The sequence below is a fragment of the Polypterus senegalus genome, unplaced genomic scaffold (genome assembly GCF_016835505.1).
Source record: "Polypterus senegalus isolate Bchr_013 unplaced genomic scaffold, ASM1683550v1 scaffold_1260, whole genome shotgun sequence".
Lineage (NCBI taxonomy): Eukaryota > Metazoa > Chordata > Cladistia > Polypteriformes > Polypteridae > Polypterus > Polypterus senegalus.
Genome location: NW_024383422.1, coordinates 1 through 17,762, shown reverse-complemented (window position 1 = coordinate 17,762; position 17,762 = coordinate 1). Strand labels below are relative to the sequence as shown.

Genomic DNA, 17,762 nt, shown 5'->3' with positions numbered 1-17,762 from the left:
TGACTTGTATCTGCTCCAGCTTAAGGCCAACTCTTTCTGCAGTCTCCATATGTCATCAGATCTGGTGGTTCAAAATGAGACAAGTCCACACCTTCCACTAAACTAGCCCACTACAATTTAGTCTATTGTGTGAATTTTTAATCTGTACTTGTTCTCTGTCTAACTGCTAATTAGACCCTGTCCCAAACTATCTGTTTAAGCATATGCAGCTGTACAATTAACATCAAAATTTGAAAGGTAACATGCCACAGGTGCCAGTACAACCACTTCTGCCCAAGTGACAGCACATGTGCCACTGCATAAACTGTTCACAAACCAACATTTGTGGCCCCTCTGCACACATTTGGGGTTGACTTAGTTGCCTCTTGTGCTTTCCTACCCATGGTGCAACTCTTGACTGCCATCAGCCTTTACCAGTATAGGCTGGCATCACCACCATGAGACATCAAAACTTTTCAACTCTCATCATTCCCCTGTAGGCCACCCCTAGAGTTGTTTGCTCACCATATGCATACTCATTGTGCTAAACACCTCAGTTCAGAATTGGCCCACTGGTCCTGTGCCTGTACCACAGCCGACAATCTCAGCAGGGCTTCCGTATTTTCCCAATTAGATTATACCTGAACATCGGAGCCCATATGTCTTGCAAATGTATCAGCTGCACCTGCTTTCCTGAAAAGTTCACCAATTTTCTTAGTATACATTTTCCTTAATATTATTAATTATATTAATTATCCCACTTAATTAATTAATACCCAGAATGTATACTTTATGAGCACAAAAGTAATCCCCTTATTTTTGGCATTCCTAACTGGTTTGTTCAGTTTCCACCCCTTGGAATATAAATTTGCTGCAGTATTGATCAAACCTTTCCTTTTAAACTATTGCTATTGTGACTAGCCTTATTATTGCATGACTTGTGGACTTGCTACTCACTTAAACCCCAGTAATTGTCTTTTTTCTTGCTGTCTCTTCACTTCCTCTTCATGTCTTTGTCTTTGTCTTTAGTCTTTACATGTTGTATCTTCTTTATTCTGCTATGTAAGCAGGTCTGCAAAATGGAAGGTGACAAAGCAGTTTCTGTCCATCTCATTTTCTTGGCTGTCGACCTGGTGCCAACACTCAAAATTTGCTTCTAGGCATTCATTGGAACAGCTTAGCCGCTAGTGCCATGCCACTCCAATGTGCCAATGGTAACCCAATCTCCTGCATGGATTTTACTCTGCTAATTGCCTTCACTATTTATTACCTGCACCAAACCAAAGTCCATAAAAACCATATTTCATTGCCCGTGTGTCCTTTTTTTATTGTATGGTAACTGCTACCTGAAAGTGTGGGCTGTAGCCTCCAAAATCCAAGTGCTAAATCCAGCATCGCTTCCTAAAACTGACCTGTGTTTTTACTAAAGACCAGCTCACTTTTCTCCATTTTATTGCATGGAGAGTCATAGGCTGTCTTTTGAACAACTGGTCAGTCAGGTTTCAATTACTGAACCTAAGTGTGTGTGCTTTTTAATTACTGACCGGCCTAGCAGAGCTGTTAGGACCTTCACACCCCTGTGCATTCCTGACTTCCTGCCTGAGCTTGCTAAAACTTCCTGCTGCACCATCCCCATCCTTTGTTCTTTGGCTTGTCCTGTTTCATTCAAACCAACTCCTAAACTGGTGCACTTTCTTTCCAACTCAGCCATTCTTGCACTAGCACATTCAGACCTTTCACACACAAGCACTTGAATTCCTTTCATTTCCATTGTTCTTTGTTTTAATTCCACACTTTCTTTACTCAGTATCCTTAAGCCAATATCCAGTTCATGCCCTCTAGTCAACAATTGCCATTCACACTCACCAGCTCCTCTGCCTTCTATCTGATCTCTTTGTCCTAAATCAAATTTCAATGCAGCACTGGTTACCTTTCCTAACAGTGGTGAAATATCTATCAGTGTAGCATGCTCTTTAAATACTGGACAGGCCTCAGAATTACTTGGAGATTGTGGTGCAGTGGAGAATAAAGGAAGAAAACACCCTTGCTGTTTTCCCTTCCTTTCATCTCTCCTTTTCCTCACACTCACATTCCCACTCTTTATCTGAGCACACTCTCTGTCTCATGTAAGTCACCCACCCATGTTTTAGGGTTCCAGTCCGATCTGGTTACTGTTGCCCTAACTTTACCATGGGTGGTTTTCTCTCTTTTTTCCACTTCTTTCACTGCTTTCTACTTTAGCAGGATGTTCTACATGCTAACACTTCACAATTATCACACCAACTGTTACATCTTTCAAAACTCTCACTCAACATTCCATAACTTTCACTTTCATTCACTTTGCTATTTTCTTCCTTATCATGATCTTCCTTATTACCAATAATACAAGCTAGTAAACCTCTTATAACAGCAGCTGTCTTCTTTAAACCTGATCTCTGTTTTCTTGCTTTTAATCCTTCCAGCCCCTTCCATTTTGTGGCACACTCAGCTCAGCTTCTGCTTTCTCTACCTGAACTACAGGTTTCCTAGCTTTAGCCTGCTTCCCTCTGCCACTCCACTGGAAGATGGCTGACTTTAAAATGAACTTAGGCATTTCTAAGTCTACAATTTACTCTAATACAATTTGCCAAATTCGTTATGGGTTGGCCTACTTTTGCCCCTGTAAGCAAACATACACATACATACACAAAGATTCTAAACGAATAAGTACCGTATGAATGATGAATGCATGTCCCATCACTCCCTAGCACTTTAACCACTTAAATGCCGTATGAATGACGCATGCATCTTTCACCACTCCTAGCACTTTAATTAGGGACTCACTACCACCAGCACTAACAAACATGCGGGTGTCCTTGTGACACACATGAAGTCTCTACACTTTGTTGGTTATATTCCATTCAGCAACCAAAAAGTTTTACTTCCACCGCATTTGTACACTGGGTGCCCTAAAATTCACATACATAAACAAACACATACATCAAAACAGTATTTGCAAACAGGGTGCAAAACTTGGTTACCCCAAAATCCTGCCGACTACGCCAATTGTTTTATCTTGGTAGAGTAATATATATTGCTCTACTTTCCCTATTGTATTATTAATATGTAGCCTTAGAATACCTAATCTCACAGACTTACCACTGTATATAACTTATCCCCACCTTCCCTTCTATATCTATAACCTCAGGCAATTAGATGTAGTAAAAGACAAGCAGGAGTTAAGTTACACATAAAATAATGTATTACTGATAATATTCATAAATAATAACAAAATGCAAAGTACATTTGAATATTGGCAACCATACAACCTGATAAAATGGTGATGTGTAATTCAGGTGGCACACAGACTTGCAGTTACTTAAAATGTCTCTAGTTAAGGCATCGTTGGTGCTCAGCTTTCAGCCACATGTCTGTTCAATATGGCTGCTGAGCTGTGCTCTTCATTGTGTTGTCTTCATCATCACAGGTTAGCAGAGAGATGCTTCTTCATATGTGGGTCAGTTAGAGAGAGAGAGAATGTGGTTGAGCAAGTACATTTATAGATGTTCTCTCCAATTCCTAGAACCAATAGGACATCATGGTACTTGAAGGCCTCTGAGACAAGCCAATTCCAAACAGCCATACCTCAGACCAATGGGTGAAATAGAACATCTTATCTCCTGCCCAACCCCAAGACCATATATTACACTAACCTGGCTTTGTGTGGGAGATCAAACTGGTTTAAGACACATCCCCCCAAATCCTGTCATAAAATTACAAAGAGACAGTCGTAAAAAGGGGGATGGGGGAAGGCAAACATGAATACCTCTCACCACTTGGTTTGCCTAAATTATAAATAAAGACATACAAAACATTTATCAAGTTATATGCAAAATCCTACATCACAACACTGAGTCATATCCTATTTCAGAACGGATTTGAAAAAAAAGACGACTATAGATTTAAAGGTAAATTTTTAAAAAATTAGTAAAGGGTTCCTTACGGCCTGCGTTGGTGGTATAGTGGTTAGCATAGCTGCCTTCCAAACAGTTGACCCGGGTTCGATTCCCGGCCAACGCAACACTGCAGTTTTAATACGAGCCCTGGCCAAGTTAAATGCATTGCTACTAAAGTCTTACTAACTTAATTACGCGTTATGTTAAGTCTGTACTTGGTATACTGCATATTGGCAACAAATGCAGTCTTAAGTGTAACTATCAGCAGGAATGAAATATCTGACGTGTCAAATCACTCATAATTCTTTTCAGGCGTTTTGAAGATCCTTAATACTACAACGAAAAAAAAATAAAATCGAATAAGTTACTTCTGCTAAATTGGCTAATTTACATGAAAGGTGAATTTAAAAATCAAGTCAAGTCAAGTTGGGGAGCATTCACTGGTACAGTGCATTGCCACACCCACTACACGATGAAACAACTTGGGATCCCAGAAATTACCCTCTATATGCCATATATGGTCCAGCCACTCGGGTCCCAAACAATGAGGGATCTTATCACCCTCCAGGAAACACGCCACATGACCGTAGTGCCGTAACTGCAGGTAATGTGCCTCATTCGGAACTTAATTAATGAGCAACACAAAGTCAAACCAAAGGTTCACAAGGATTCTCCGAAGAGACACAGTACCGAAGGAGTCCAGTCTTCGTCTCAGGTCACCTTGCCCAAAACCTAGTCCATACAAGCATTGAACAGAGAAGAAGCAGAACACACCGCTGACGAACTCCAAAATTAACTGGGAATAAAATACTGAGGTCCTGCCTCCACTCTGTACAGCACTCACGGTCCCAGTGTGCAGGCCGGCCATGATATCCAGCAACCTCGAGGGGATCCCACGAACCCTCAGGATGTCCCACATGGTAACTCGATCTACTGAGTTGAACGCTTTGCGAAAATCAACAAAAGCTGCAAAGAAACTCTGCCGATGTTCGCGTTTGTGCTCCATGAAAACCATCAGTGTCAGGATGCAGTCGATGGTAGACTTCTTAGGCCAAAAACCAGACTGTTCTGGTCGGTGGTAGGGGAGCAAGTGATCACAGATCCTATTGAGGACGACCCTTGCTAGGACCTTAGCTGGCATCGAGTGCAGTGTTATCCCCCTGTAGTTGCTGCAATCCAGGCAATCAGCCTTCCCTTTCCAAATAGGGACGACAAGTCCCGTTTTCAAGTCAGTTGGGATGGTGCCAGTCTCCTAAATGGAAGCAAAAATTGCTTGCAATGCCAGGAAGACAGCCTTACCACCAGCCTGGAGAAGTTCACACCGGATACCACAGATCCCTGCAGCCCCACCTCCCCTCAGCTGGTTCACCACCTGTGCAATCTCAGTGAGATTGGGTGGTTCACAGCTAATTGGAGGATCAGCCTCAAGAACCGTGGACCCAGAGATATCCAACGTCCTAGCCGGAAGATCAGCTTTGAACAACTGCTCAAAGTAGCCAGCCCAGCGGGTCACAACTGCAGTGTCATCCGTAAGGACCGTTCCATCAGCTACCCTGACTGCGACTCTCCGAGGAACAGATTCAGATATGCGTAATGCTTCTCATTCCTCTGTAAGTGGGATGTGGATCGCTACACCACAGATGGTGTGTCACTTGCTCACAGACTCCTCTAACAAACACCCCTTTATCGGCCCTCAGAGCCCTTGCAGCCGTCCTTCTCAGTTCCCGGTACAGAGCAGAGTTGCCATTGAGCTGTGCGCTGTGACTCTTCTCGATGATATCCAGGATGCCCTCCGAGTTGAAACATCTCCTTCTGGTAACACCAGTAACACTACGTCCTGCATTCACAGTAAAAACAAAATCCATCCGGCCGTTACTGAGTCAAATCCTAAGTCAGAGCGAATTTGAAAAAAAAAACGGCTATAGACTTAATAGAAAATTTTTGATATAATAGTAATGACCTCCTTACGTTCCGCATTGGTGGAATAGTGGTTAGCATAGCTGCTTTTCAAGCAATTGACCCTGGTTCGATTCCCGACCCATGCAATTATATTATTCAAAAGGTGATATTAAAAAAAACTATTGTGATTATTCAACCTGTCGCTTAATCTGGATCGATTGCCCTTCAATTTTCATTGAAAGACTTCCTCCTTGAATATATATTCTGTCATCTCATACAATTTTGTTAGGAGAAGGTGAAACATCGGAGCCTGACTGGCAGCTACTCCCCTAACGTTCAGCTACACTGTGAAAAATGATGTGTTGGATTTACCAATTACGTACTGTATATTCAATATATGACTATATATTTAAAATATACCAAAAAAATGTGTTTGTGTGAGCTCATCTAAATCCAAAAAGCAACACTTTTTGATTTCAATTAACTCAGTACATTTGGTTTCCTTACTGCACTTGATTAAATCAGCCAGCCAACACAGGAACAAACCCTGGGCAGGGTGCCAGCCCACCACAGGGCACATACTCACACACAGCAGGGACAATTTCAGGATCGCCAATGAACCTAACCTGCATGTCTTTGGACTGTGGGAGGAAACTGGAGCAAACCCACACAGACACAGGGTGAACATGCAAACGCCACACAGGGAGGACACAGGAAGCAAACTCAGGTCTCCTTAATGCAAGGCAGCAGCTACCACTGTGCCACTTGTGCCAGCCTAGCACGGAACTCAAAGCTAAATTAATTTAGTAATTTGGACGCAAAGCATTGCTTAAATTTAAATATGTACTTCTAACAAGTTGTCTGTATTGTGTGGACTGCAGGAATAGTAAATGTCATTCCTATTAGTACTTATTGATATTAAAAAAAAACAATCACACAAACAATTAAAAAACTATAAACATAACAAAATAGCCTTTTATTCTTAAACAGATTTTCCATTAGATCAGATATTAAAGAAATAAAAACAGCAAATAACTTAGAATTTAAGCAAGAATAGTATGAAACCATTTCTCTGTGCAAACTTTATAAATACAAACTTTCCAAACTAAAGTTATTGATGGTATCTTTTTTTTTCTTCATAGATGACACTTGACTTCATTAAGCTTGCAGGCAGACCACTATTTGCATTGATTACAACTCCACTGTTGAGATTATTTCTATTGTGTTCACTCATTTTTTGTCTACCTTTTCTACTTCTGTCATAAACTTCTTCTCCTCACTTTTCCTACCTACAGTATGTTACATTTGTGTATTTTAAAAGAACTTTTGGAAAGTTGACAGTACAAGCCATAGAGTAAAATAGATTTAGGTACACAAAAAATACCTGTGTAAATTGACATGGTCTGGAGATAAAATCAGCATCTCAGTCGGCAAGTGTGATATACCCAACGACTAGAAGTCACATAATGTCACACTGAATTTACATGAACGTTTCAGTGATTTTTAACCATAGACTTTAAATAATCTTAGTGAGTTGCAGACAGCGCTGCTATATAGCGTACATGTTTTGTATCATTTTTGTAAATGATAATCAATAGACCAGTTTTGTGTTTCATAAACTTTTTAATATGAGGACTGAGATAAGTAAATCAGCACCATGCTGGGACCATGGAAGTGTATGTTTACCATAATGACAGCAGAGTCACACATAAATAACAATGGCTATATATATGTAAAGAGTAAAAATTTCGTTTTCCAATTAAAGCTCATTTCTCACATTCATAAAGAGAAGAGGAAAGCAAACACATTGTTAATAAAACGATAAGCTTTCCAAACAGGAACAGATTCCTGAGGTATATCACTACCATTGTAAATTCTTACTGTAAGCTTTAGTGATTGTGAGAGAAATCAGTTCTTCTAGCCTGAGGATATGATGAGGATATTTGAATGCATGTTGTCTATTTGCTATTGCTCCTGTTCTTGACATGTGTTGCTCAATCTTATCCTTAATATTTCCTTCAATTGATTTATCTGTGATGCATATTAAACTAACTGGTGTATTTATGTGGATCAGCCTAATCATCCTTTTAATAAAAAGTGGTAATATTTACTAGCTTCCAATTCTTAGGAACGTCTCTAGTGTGCTGAGATGTTTTGAAAGCTATGTGTCAAGGGTTTCTATCCACACTCCCTAACATCTTTAAATACTTGAGGGTAAGTGTTATTTGGTCCTTGGGATTTATTAGATTTTACTCAATTTAATCCCTGTAGCAGTTCTCCCTGTACAGTCTTCAAATTCCTAAATATCTCCTTAGCAGTCCATGTTACTTTTGGGAGGCTACTGTATCAGCTTTGTCACATATATAAACTTCAATAGAATGAAAATTCCAAACATTTTTCTCTTTCACTGTTTGTATATTCTAGTTCATATTTACTGTTCTAAATACTCTTCACATTCTCCTTGACTGATGATTTGCTATTATTACTACTACTATATTCTGTGGAGGTGTTGGACAATTAAGTTCAAACTTGTAACCTCTCTGAAACCTTAGATGCTGTTACTGAATGTGACTCAAAAGTATATATACAACTGTTGCCTCTCAACTCATCACTCCACCTTCTCCCACACTGGAGTACACATAAAATTTGTCCTTACAGCCATGTCTTGCCTCCAGCTGCTACACGGGTCTGGGTATAAAGCCCTCTGTGTTGAAGAGGGTGCTGCCCCAAGCCGGATAGCCCATGGGTAGGGCACTGTTATATCATTGCTCAACAAAGGGAAATAGTTTATCATGTACAATTACACCAGAAGGCAAGAAACTTGTTGCTCATCAAGATTGGCTTGCACCATATTTGGATGCCCAGTTAGTTTCCTGTGCAGTGGAGCATAATGATGGCAGGGATGGAACTCTGGAACAAGCCTCTTCATGACCCAGATATAGAAGAAGGCTACCAAGACATTTCTTGGATTTTGTGTTCTCTAGGGGCGAGGGGCTGCGGAGAGGACAGCGTGGTGTCTTATAATTAATGTTTAGGATGTTTTCTGTTTATTGTGTTCAGGGCACCACACATCTCTTAGAAGAGTCTCTGGGATGATTATGACAAAATAGAGAAACAAGAAAAGTACGCGCTGTAGGGTCAGAGACAGAAAGGAGGAGGTGTGAGTGTGTGTCTGGCTGAAGATAGAGAAAGAAGCTTTAAGAGTGAACAGGGAAAGTAATTAAATGTGCATTGCAAAAGTAAGGGGTGAAAACAGCATAGTGGTGTTTGTTGTTTAAGAGGTGTGCCTCGCGACCCCAGACAGCGGGCAGGGAAGGGTGTTTGCTGTTTTCTTTAGTTTCTTGTTTCTCAATAAATAAATATAGAGCACCACATTTCAAGGACCCATTTTGTGTTTTACTCTTGTTAGCCACTACATTATTATTGTGAACAAATGAAGTGTGAATTTATTGGACTTCCATGTACTGTAAATACAGTAGTTGTGTTATAATGTCCATGATATGTACAAGAGACGTGGTGTGAACACTGAAAGGGAATGACAGTGGAGTCAGTTTAAATTTAGTGACGTACATTTCTTGTTGCTTCATACAAGGAATAAAGAATCAAACCAAGTCTGACTGCTGTCTGCATTTTACTTTTACAAAACACACAATGCAGAGGGCAAACACAAAGTGGTCTGCTACACCCCCAAAGTAATAAAGACAATCACCCGTGTCAATGAATAGCAGACCTAAAGATGTGGGAAGCACCACAAGATGTCCAGAAGAACAGACTTCTGATGAGTGATTATTGCCAAGTGTGAGGGGAATGAGTGACAGACACACAAATTGACAGAAGCAACCACCTCATGCGTTTTATTTTTACATTATCTTAAAGTCTATAAATATTTTTCTGACATCTGATGAAATCCAGATTTACAAAGTAAACAACATTCTTTAAATAATCAAATTTAAGGCATAATTAAAAAAATTCTTTGAATGCCATATTTACAAGCTCACCACAGTTACTCCCCTCACCACTGACATTCAAACACCGTCGGTGTAGAGTATGCAGTAAGTTACTGCCTGCCAAAGATTACAATCCCACGACAGACATGACATTCATGTAAGTCATCATACACCTGGACGGCATGGAAGTCTTAGTTCAGAATTCAAGTTTTTGTTATAATAATTTAACGTCGATAGATTTGGTTTCTTGATATTCATGCTTCTCAGTATACTGAACATGGCAGATTGAACAGACTGGAGAAGACAGAAGGGGTTGAACAGAGCAAAAGGTTTAATACTTTAGGCATAGGAGTTAAACACTTTTTAAAATACTTGTTCATGCAGTAAAATGCATAATAAAACTTATTTACTTAACTTGTCAAGCTTATGTATTTCAGTACTAGCTCAAGCCCTTGAAGGCACAGAATTAGCACTACAATTTTTATGTATCTTTTCCATGTAATACTTCAACTGGAAAATGCTTGCAATTTGAATGCCATTTCTTCCAAAGTCCTCAAATGCATCCATGAAATGAAACCTTCAGGATTTGTCTGGTGAATCCATTATGCAGGCATTTCATGGTAAATGATATTTTAGAAGGAAAGTTGCCAGTTGGCCATGGTAATGTTTTGTTTTTATATTTATTGTTTTTTACCTTCCTATATACTTTGTACCTGCCTATGTTGTAGTTATTTTAATAAACGCTAAAATACATACCTCACTGGTAATTAACAGGAAGTGCATTCAAGATGGAAACCAAGAAGCTTGGGTGAATCTGTGCTGATGGCGTCAGAACAATTATGAAATGTGGCTACATGAGCTACTGTGACACTTAAGCTAACAGCTAAACAAATTCATCCAATGGGTGTAATGGTCTACTCATTTTCAAACTTTATTATTTATCTTGCTTTTTTTTTTCTCTTTCTGGAGGCCTACTAGCTGTGATCTTCTGAACAGGTTACACTTTCCAGAAATTCTGGATCAGCATTAATTCTATTACAGTCCTCTTTTTTGTTAAATTAAAATATTATGACTTATTTTCTTCTACACACTCTGTTACACAGTAAGTACAAGGCAATAACACCTAGTTACTCTGTAATTATACAGGTAATTACATAGTAAGTACAGAAGCAGTGTGGTGTTAAGCTGGTGTCATGAAACCATGGGTGAGTTTAGCACTTGCATGTAGAAATCACTTATTACATGCTCTCCACTGATAATAACTCAGAAGTCAGGCTCTTGACTACTCAGATTTTCAAGATTAATAAAGGTTTGTAAAATCATCAAATATTCTGGGCCTAAAGAGAAAGCTGGGATGGTGGAGAGTGGACCCATAGTCGTCACCTTTCAAAACATATGAACTGCCTGCTGGTGAAGGCAAACTCATCTTATTTGAAAAGATGCTGTGTAAAGTCTATCCATCCATCCATCTATTATCCAACCCGTTATATCCTAACTACAGGGTCAAGGGGGTCTGCTGGAGGCAATCTCAACCTACACAGGGTGCAAGGCAGGAAACAAACCCTGGGCAGCCAGCCCACTGCAGGCTGTGTAAAGTCAATTTTTAAGTTATTCATTCAGAATATAAATAGGTAATAATTATGCATTTAAAATTCATAGAGAAGATCGTCAACAGATGATCAATTTGTTTATATATCACTACCTGAAAGCAGAAGATTTATGGACTCAAAACCCATTGCTGGCTTTGGCACAATCTCTGACAGTGGGTAGTTCATGATTACTGTTTTCATGGACACTTTTACTGGTCCTTACATTTTTGTAATCATTTTCCAGGCTTAGTGTAACCACAAGGCACAGAAAAAGTATTTACATATTCCTCATATTTCCTCTTATTATTGCAAAGTTTTAAACCTGAATGTTTTTAGGCTTTCGCTTAAATTCTAGTATCAGATAAACCTAAGTGAACAAATCAGACATTTCTAATTGTCCCCTTACACTTAAGTAACTGGTTGCATTGCCTTTAGCTCATATTTTTTGCAAATAAACTGTTCCTCTAATTTGATGGCAAGCTTTCACGTTGGTGTGGTGGAATCTCAGTCCACTCTTCTATGCAGAACCACTTTAGTTTAGAGACATTGGTAGGTTTCTGAGCACAGGTCTGGATTGTGACCGAAATTAGTAAAAAAAATTAATTTTGCTTCTTTTCAGCGCATTCTGATGTGGCGGTGTATTTGAATTTTGGAACACTACCTTGCTTCACTCAACTATGCTTCATCTTCAGCTCACAAATGAACGATTGGACATCTTGATACAAAGTGGAATTCACATTTACTTCAGTTATTGCAAGTTGTTCGGAAAAGCACCCTATCCCACTACCACCATTACATTTAACTTGTGGTATGGTGTTCTTACTGTGGGATTCTAACATTTTGTCTTGCCAGACATAATGGGATCCACATCATCATTTGAGTTCTGCTTTATTTCATCTGTCCATAGAATCTTCTTCTCAAAGATCTTAAGAATCCTTCCATTGCTTTCTGGCAAAAAAATGACAAGCACTGATGTCTTTCTTGGGTAGCAAGTGCTGCTCTACACTGAAGCTCACTTTTGCCCAGGGCCTGTCTGATTTTAGAGTCATGAACACTGACCTTTGCAGCTCTCTGGGTGTGTTTTCAGGATCCATTGTGATTTACCGGATGATATTATTCAGCACCCTTGGAGTCATTTTGGTAGACTGGCCACTCCTGGGAAGATTCCATGCTGTTTTCTATTTGGAGATTACAAATTTAATGTTATTTTCGTGTTGTTTCAGAGGGTTCACAATGGCCCTGTAGCCCCCAGACTGCCACTGAAGATACTGTACCACCTTCTGGAACTTACTTTTATTGGGGAATTAATTGTTAATTCATTGTGCTGGTAACTTAGTTTTGATAGTAAGTGAGGTTCATGTTTAGCAGGGCTGGCTGTAATCAAGTGTCGACTTCCAGACAGTGTTCAGAAGCCATTAAGAAGGCTAACAGAATGTTGGGATATATAGCGCCTTGACGTGTGGAGTACAAGTCCAAGGAGGTTCTGCTCAACCTTTATAATGTACTGGTGAGGCCTCATCTTGAGTACTGAGTGCAGTTTTGGTCTCCAGACTACAAAAAGGACATAGCAGCACTAGAAAAGGTCCAGAGAAGAGCGACTAGGCTGATTCCAGGGCTACAGGGGATGAGTTCTGAGGAACGATTAAAAGAGCTGAGCCTTTACAGTTTAAGCAAAAGAAGATTAAGAGGTGACATGATTGAAGTGTTTAAAATTATGAAGGGAATTAGTCCAGTGGATCGAGACTATTATTTTAAAAAGAGTTCATCAAGAACACGCGGACACAATTGGAAACTTGTTAAGGGTAAACTTCACACAAACATTAGGAAGTTTTTCTTTATACAAAGAACGATAGACACTTGGAATAAGCGACCAAGTAGTGTGGTCGACAGTAAGACATTAGGGACTTTCAAAACTCGACTTGATGTTTTCTTGGAAGAAATAAGTGAATAGGACTCATGAGCTTTGTTAGGCTGAATGGCCTGTTCTCATCTAGAGTGTTCTATTGTTCAAATGTCTATAAAAAGTATTCACCGCTTTGGGCATTTTCACATTTTCTTGCTAGATAACACCGAATCACAATAATTAAATTTTTTGTTGGTTTGTGCTCTTCTGGTGCAGATCATCAGAAAAAGTCTCCTTAATGTCATATCTCTGTGACATGGCCTGAATTAATTACAAATAACACACAATAATTGGTGGCATAAATATACACCCCTAGATTGGTTTCAGAAGTCATAGAATTAGTTTAATGGAGAATACCTGTCTGGGGTTTAAACTCATTTTTGTAGTCTAAATGCACCAGTGTTTGGAAGGATCAAATTTTGATAAATCAATATGGTGGGCAAATCTACACAATGAAGACAAACAGAACACGACAGGCAACTCCATGAAAAGTGGACTGAAGAGCGCAAGTCAGGGGATGGAGAGAAGAAAATCTCCAAGTCAAATAATATCTGCTTAAATCAGTCATGAAGAAATGGAAAGAGTTTGGCCTCCTAACCATGCCCTGTCCTTAAACGGCTAACTGTCTCTATCATCCCGTAACACCCTGCAGCTAATCCTGGGTTTCCCTACTTGCGCAAAATAGCTGCCATCGCATTAGCCAGGAGACATGACATACGGGACATTTATGGTGGATGACGTGGCTCCCCTGCTCTCTGTGTAAAGCGTTTTGAGCAGTCAGGGAACGTAAAGAATCGTTCATTTATTAATATTTGATTAAGATATTCCTCCACACCTGCCCCTAAAGCACTGTTGAACTTTGCATTTAGGTACTCCAGGTTTACGAAGTGGCTTATGGGTCATTTTGGTAGCTAATATGCTTTATTAAACAAATGTGGACTAATATAGCTCAGAGAAAACAAAGTCATTAAACTGTTTGATAGTATTCACAACAGATATTGCTATATGAAATATTTTTTTAATGAAATCATAGTTTGGGAAAAAGTGGTTGGAGGTTTACATTCTTCTATTAAAGAGCGACTCCATAAAACACCCTTTAAATCCTCGTTGCTTCTCCGTCAATTAAACTAAACGAATAATACATATATCTGTATAGTTAAGGTTGTTAACGTGGGATGAAGGTGCACAGTAGCTTTCGAGAACGAAGCAAAGTTGCGCCGCTGAATCGCGACTTAGAACGAGCTGTTAAAGCAGACTACAGTGATCGCTATGTAGTGTTAACGCTACAGATAATCTAAAAACCAGCTTTAGGCAAATACGTAAACTTTCCATTGTCAGTCGAATGCGTTGGTGGTATAGTGGTTAGCATAGCTGCCTTCCAAGCAGTTGACCCGGGTTCGATTCCCGGCCAACGCAACACTGCAGTTTTAATACGAGCCCTGACAAAGTTATATACATTGTTACTAACGTCTTACTAACTTAATTACATGTTATGTTATGTCTGTACTTGGTAAACTGCATATTGGCAACAAATGCAGTCTAAAGTGTAACTATCAGCAGGAATTAAGTATCTGACGTGTCACTAATAATTTGTTTCAGACGTTTTGAAGAACCTTATTACTACAACAAAAATAAATAAAAACAACTTACTTCAGCTAAATTGGCTTATTTACATGAAAGGTAAATTTAAAAATCAAGTCAAGTCAAGTTGTGGAGCATGCTCTCGTACAGTGTGTTGCCGCACCCACTACTACACGACGAAACAACATGGGATCCTGGAAATGACCCTCTATCTGCTGCAGCCAGGTGTTACGTGGGCGACCCCTTGGCCTGGTCCAGCCACTAGGGACCTCAACAATGAGGATATTACGAGCCGGATCACCCTCGGGGAAACGCCACATGGCCATAGTTCTATAACTGACGCTCCCTCACAATGCGGGTAATGTGCCTCATTCGGGACTCAAGAGGTCATTAAATGCCTGGATGTTGTTTTTTATCCAGGATACTCGCAAGCCCAGACACTCAGATTCCTCACTCAGTCTCTTGATCGCCCCAATCAGAGCCTACATTGACTCCACGAAGATCACAGTATCCTCCTCGAAAGTCAAGATCCGTGAAACTTTCATCAGCAACAGATGCCCCAGAGCTGCTGGACCCCATGACGTTGCTCCAACACCCAGTCCAATACAAGCATTGAACAGAGTAGGAGCAGAACACACCCCTGACAAACCCCAGAATCAACTGGGAAAAACACAGAGGTCCTGCCTCCACTCTGTACAGCACTCACAGTACCAGTGTACAGGCCAGCCATGATATCCAGCAACCGTGAGGGGATCCCGTGAACCCTCAGGATGTCCCACAGGGCAGCTCGATCTACTGAGTCGCTTTGCAAAAATCAATAAAGCTGCAAAGAATCCCTGCGAGCATTCGCGTTTGCTCTCCATGAGAACCCTCAACACCAGGATGTGGTCAATGGTAGACTTCTTAGGCATAAAACCAGACTGTTCTGGTCGCTGGTAGGTGAGCAAGTGATCATGGATTCTTTGGAAGACGAACCTAGCAAGGACCTTACCTGGCACCAAGAGCAGTGTTATCCCCCTGTAGTTGCTGCAATCCAGGCGATCAGCCTTCCCTTTCCAGATAGGGACGACAAGTCCCGTTTTCCAGTCAGTTGGGATGGTGCCAGTCTCCCAAATGGAAGCAAAGATTGCTTGCAATGCCAGGAGGACAGCCTTACCACCAGCCTGGAGAAGTTCACCCCTGATACCACAGATCCCTGCAGCCCCACCTCCCCTCAGCTGGGTCACCACCTGTGCAATCTCAGTGAGCCTGGGGGGTTCACAGCTAATTGGAGGATCAGCCTCAAGAACCGTGGACCCAGAGATATCCAACATCCTAGCCGGAGGATCAGCTTTGAACAACTGCTCAAAGTAGCCAGCCCAGCGGGTTACAACTGCAGTGTCATTCGTAAGGACCGTTCCATCAGCTGCCCTGACTGTGACTCTCTGAGGAACAGATTCAGATGTGCATAATGCTTTGATTCCTCTGTAAGTGGGATGTGGGTCACTAGACCACAGATGGTGTCTCACTTGCTCACAGACTCCTCTAACAAACACCTCTTTATCGGCCCTCAGAGCCCTTGCAGCGGTCTTTCTCAGTTCCCAGTACAGACCAGAGTTGCCATTGAGCTGTGGCTGTGACTCTTCTCGATGATATCAGGATGCCCTACTAGATGAAACACCTCCCTCTGGGAACACCGGTAACACCAACACAACCCTCAGCAACCTTCTGGGTCTTTTTGCGAATAAAGGAATAAAGAATCAAACCTAGTCTGACTGCTGTCTGAGTTTTACTTTTACAAAACACACAATGCAGAGGGTAAACACAAAGTGGTCTGCTACACCCCCAAAGTAATAAAGACAATCACCTGTGTCACTGAATGGCAGACCTAAAGATGTGGGAACCACCACAAGATGTCCAGAAGGACAGACTTCTGATGAGTTATTATTGCCAAGTGTGAGGGGAATGAGTGACAGACACACAAATTGACAGAAGCAACCACCTCATGCATTTTATTTTTACATTATCTTAAAGTCTATAAATATTTTCTGACATCTGAAGAAATCCAGCTTTACAAAGTAAACAACATTCTTTAAATATGCAAATATAAGGCATAATTAAAAAAAATTCTTTGAATGCCATATTTACAAGCTCACCACAGTTACTCCCCTCACCACTGACATTCAAACACCATCGATGTAGAGTATGCAGTAAATTACTGCCTGCCAAAGATTACAATCCCATGACAGACATGACATTCATGTAAGTCATCATACACCTGCATGGAAGTCTTAGTTCAGAATTCAAGTTTTTGTTATAATAATTTAAAGTCTATAGATTTGGTTTCTTGATATTCATGCTTCTCAATATACTAAACATGGCAGATTGAACAGACTGAGAAGACAGAAGGGGTTGAACAGAGCAAAAGGTTTAATACTTAAGGCATTGGGGTTCATTGGCGTGCAATTTGTGTTATTATTATTAATATACAATTCTAAAATCTGCTTAATTGAGTTATTGGCTATCATTTGATTAATTGAAGGTGAGCGTTTTCATAACATTCTGTTTACACAAATACTGATCTGTTGTTATAGTTTGCATTTTGCTTTTATTATTTTTTACCACTTTAAAGAATATAAAAGAGATAAACACTTTTTAAAATACTTGTTCATGCAGTAAAATGAATAGTAAAACTTATTTGTTTAACTTGTCAAGCTTATGTATTTCAGTACTAGCTCAAGCCCTTGAACTCTGGATTTTGATGCACAGAATTAGCACTACAATTTTACATTTGTGCTTGAAAGTTTGTGAACCCTTTAGAAGTTTCGATATTTCTGCATAAATATGACCTAAAACATCATCAGATTTTCCCAAGTCCTAAAGTAGATAAAGAAACAGTAACAAATGAGACAAAAATATTATACTTGGTCATTTATTTTTGAGGAAAATG

General features: G+C 40.1%; 2 non-coding genes across 2 annotated transcripts; both read left to right on the top strand.

Moving 5' to 3' along the window:
* The first annotated feature begins 3,966 nt into the window (after nucleotides 1-3,966).
* On the top strand, nucleotides 3,967-4,038 carry trnag-ucc. Its single transcript has one exon. It is a non-coding gene; the product is annotated as a tRNA-Gly (tRNA).
* A 10,558-nt stretch (nucleotides 4,039-14,596) lies between these two features.
* Nucleotides 14,597-14,668, top strand: trnag-ucc. Its single transcript has one exon. It is a non-coding gene; the product is annotated as a tRNA-Gly (tRNA).
* Nucleotides 14,669-17,762: the final 3,094 nt, after the last annotated feature.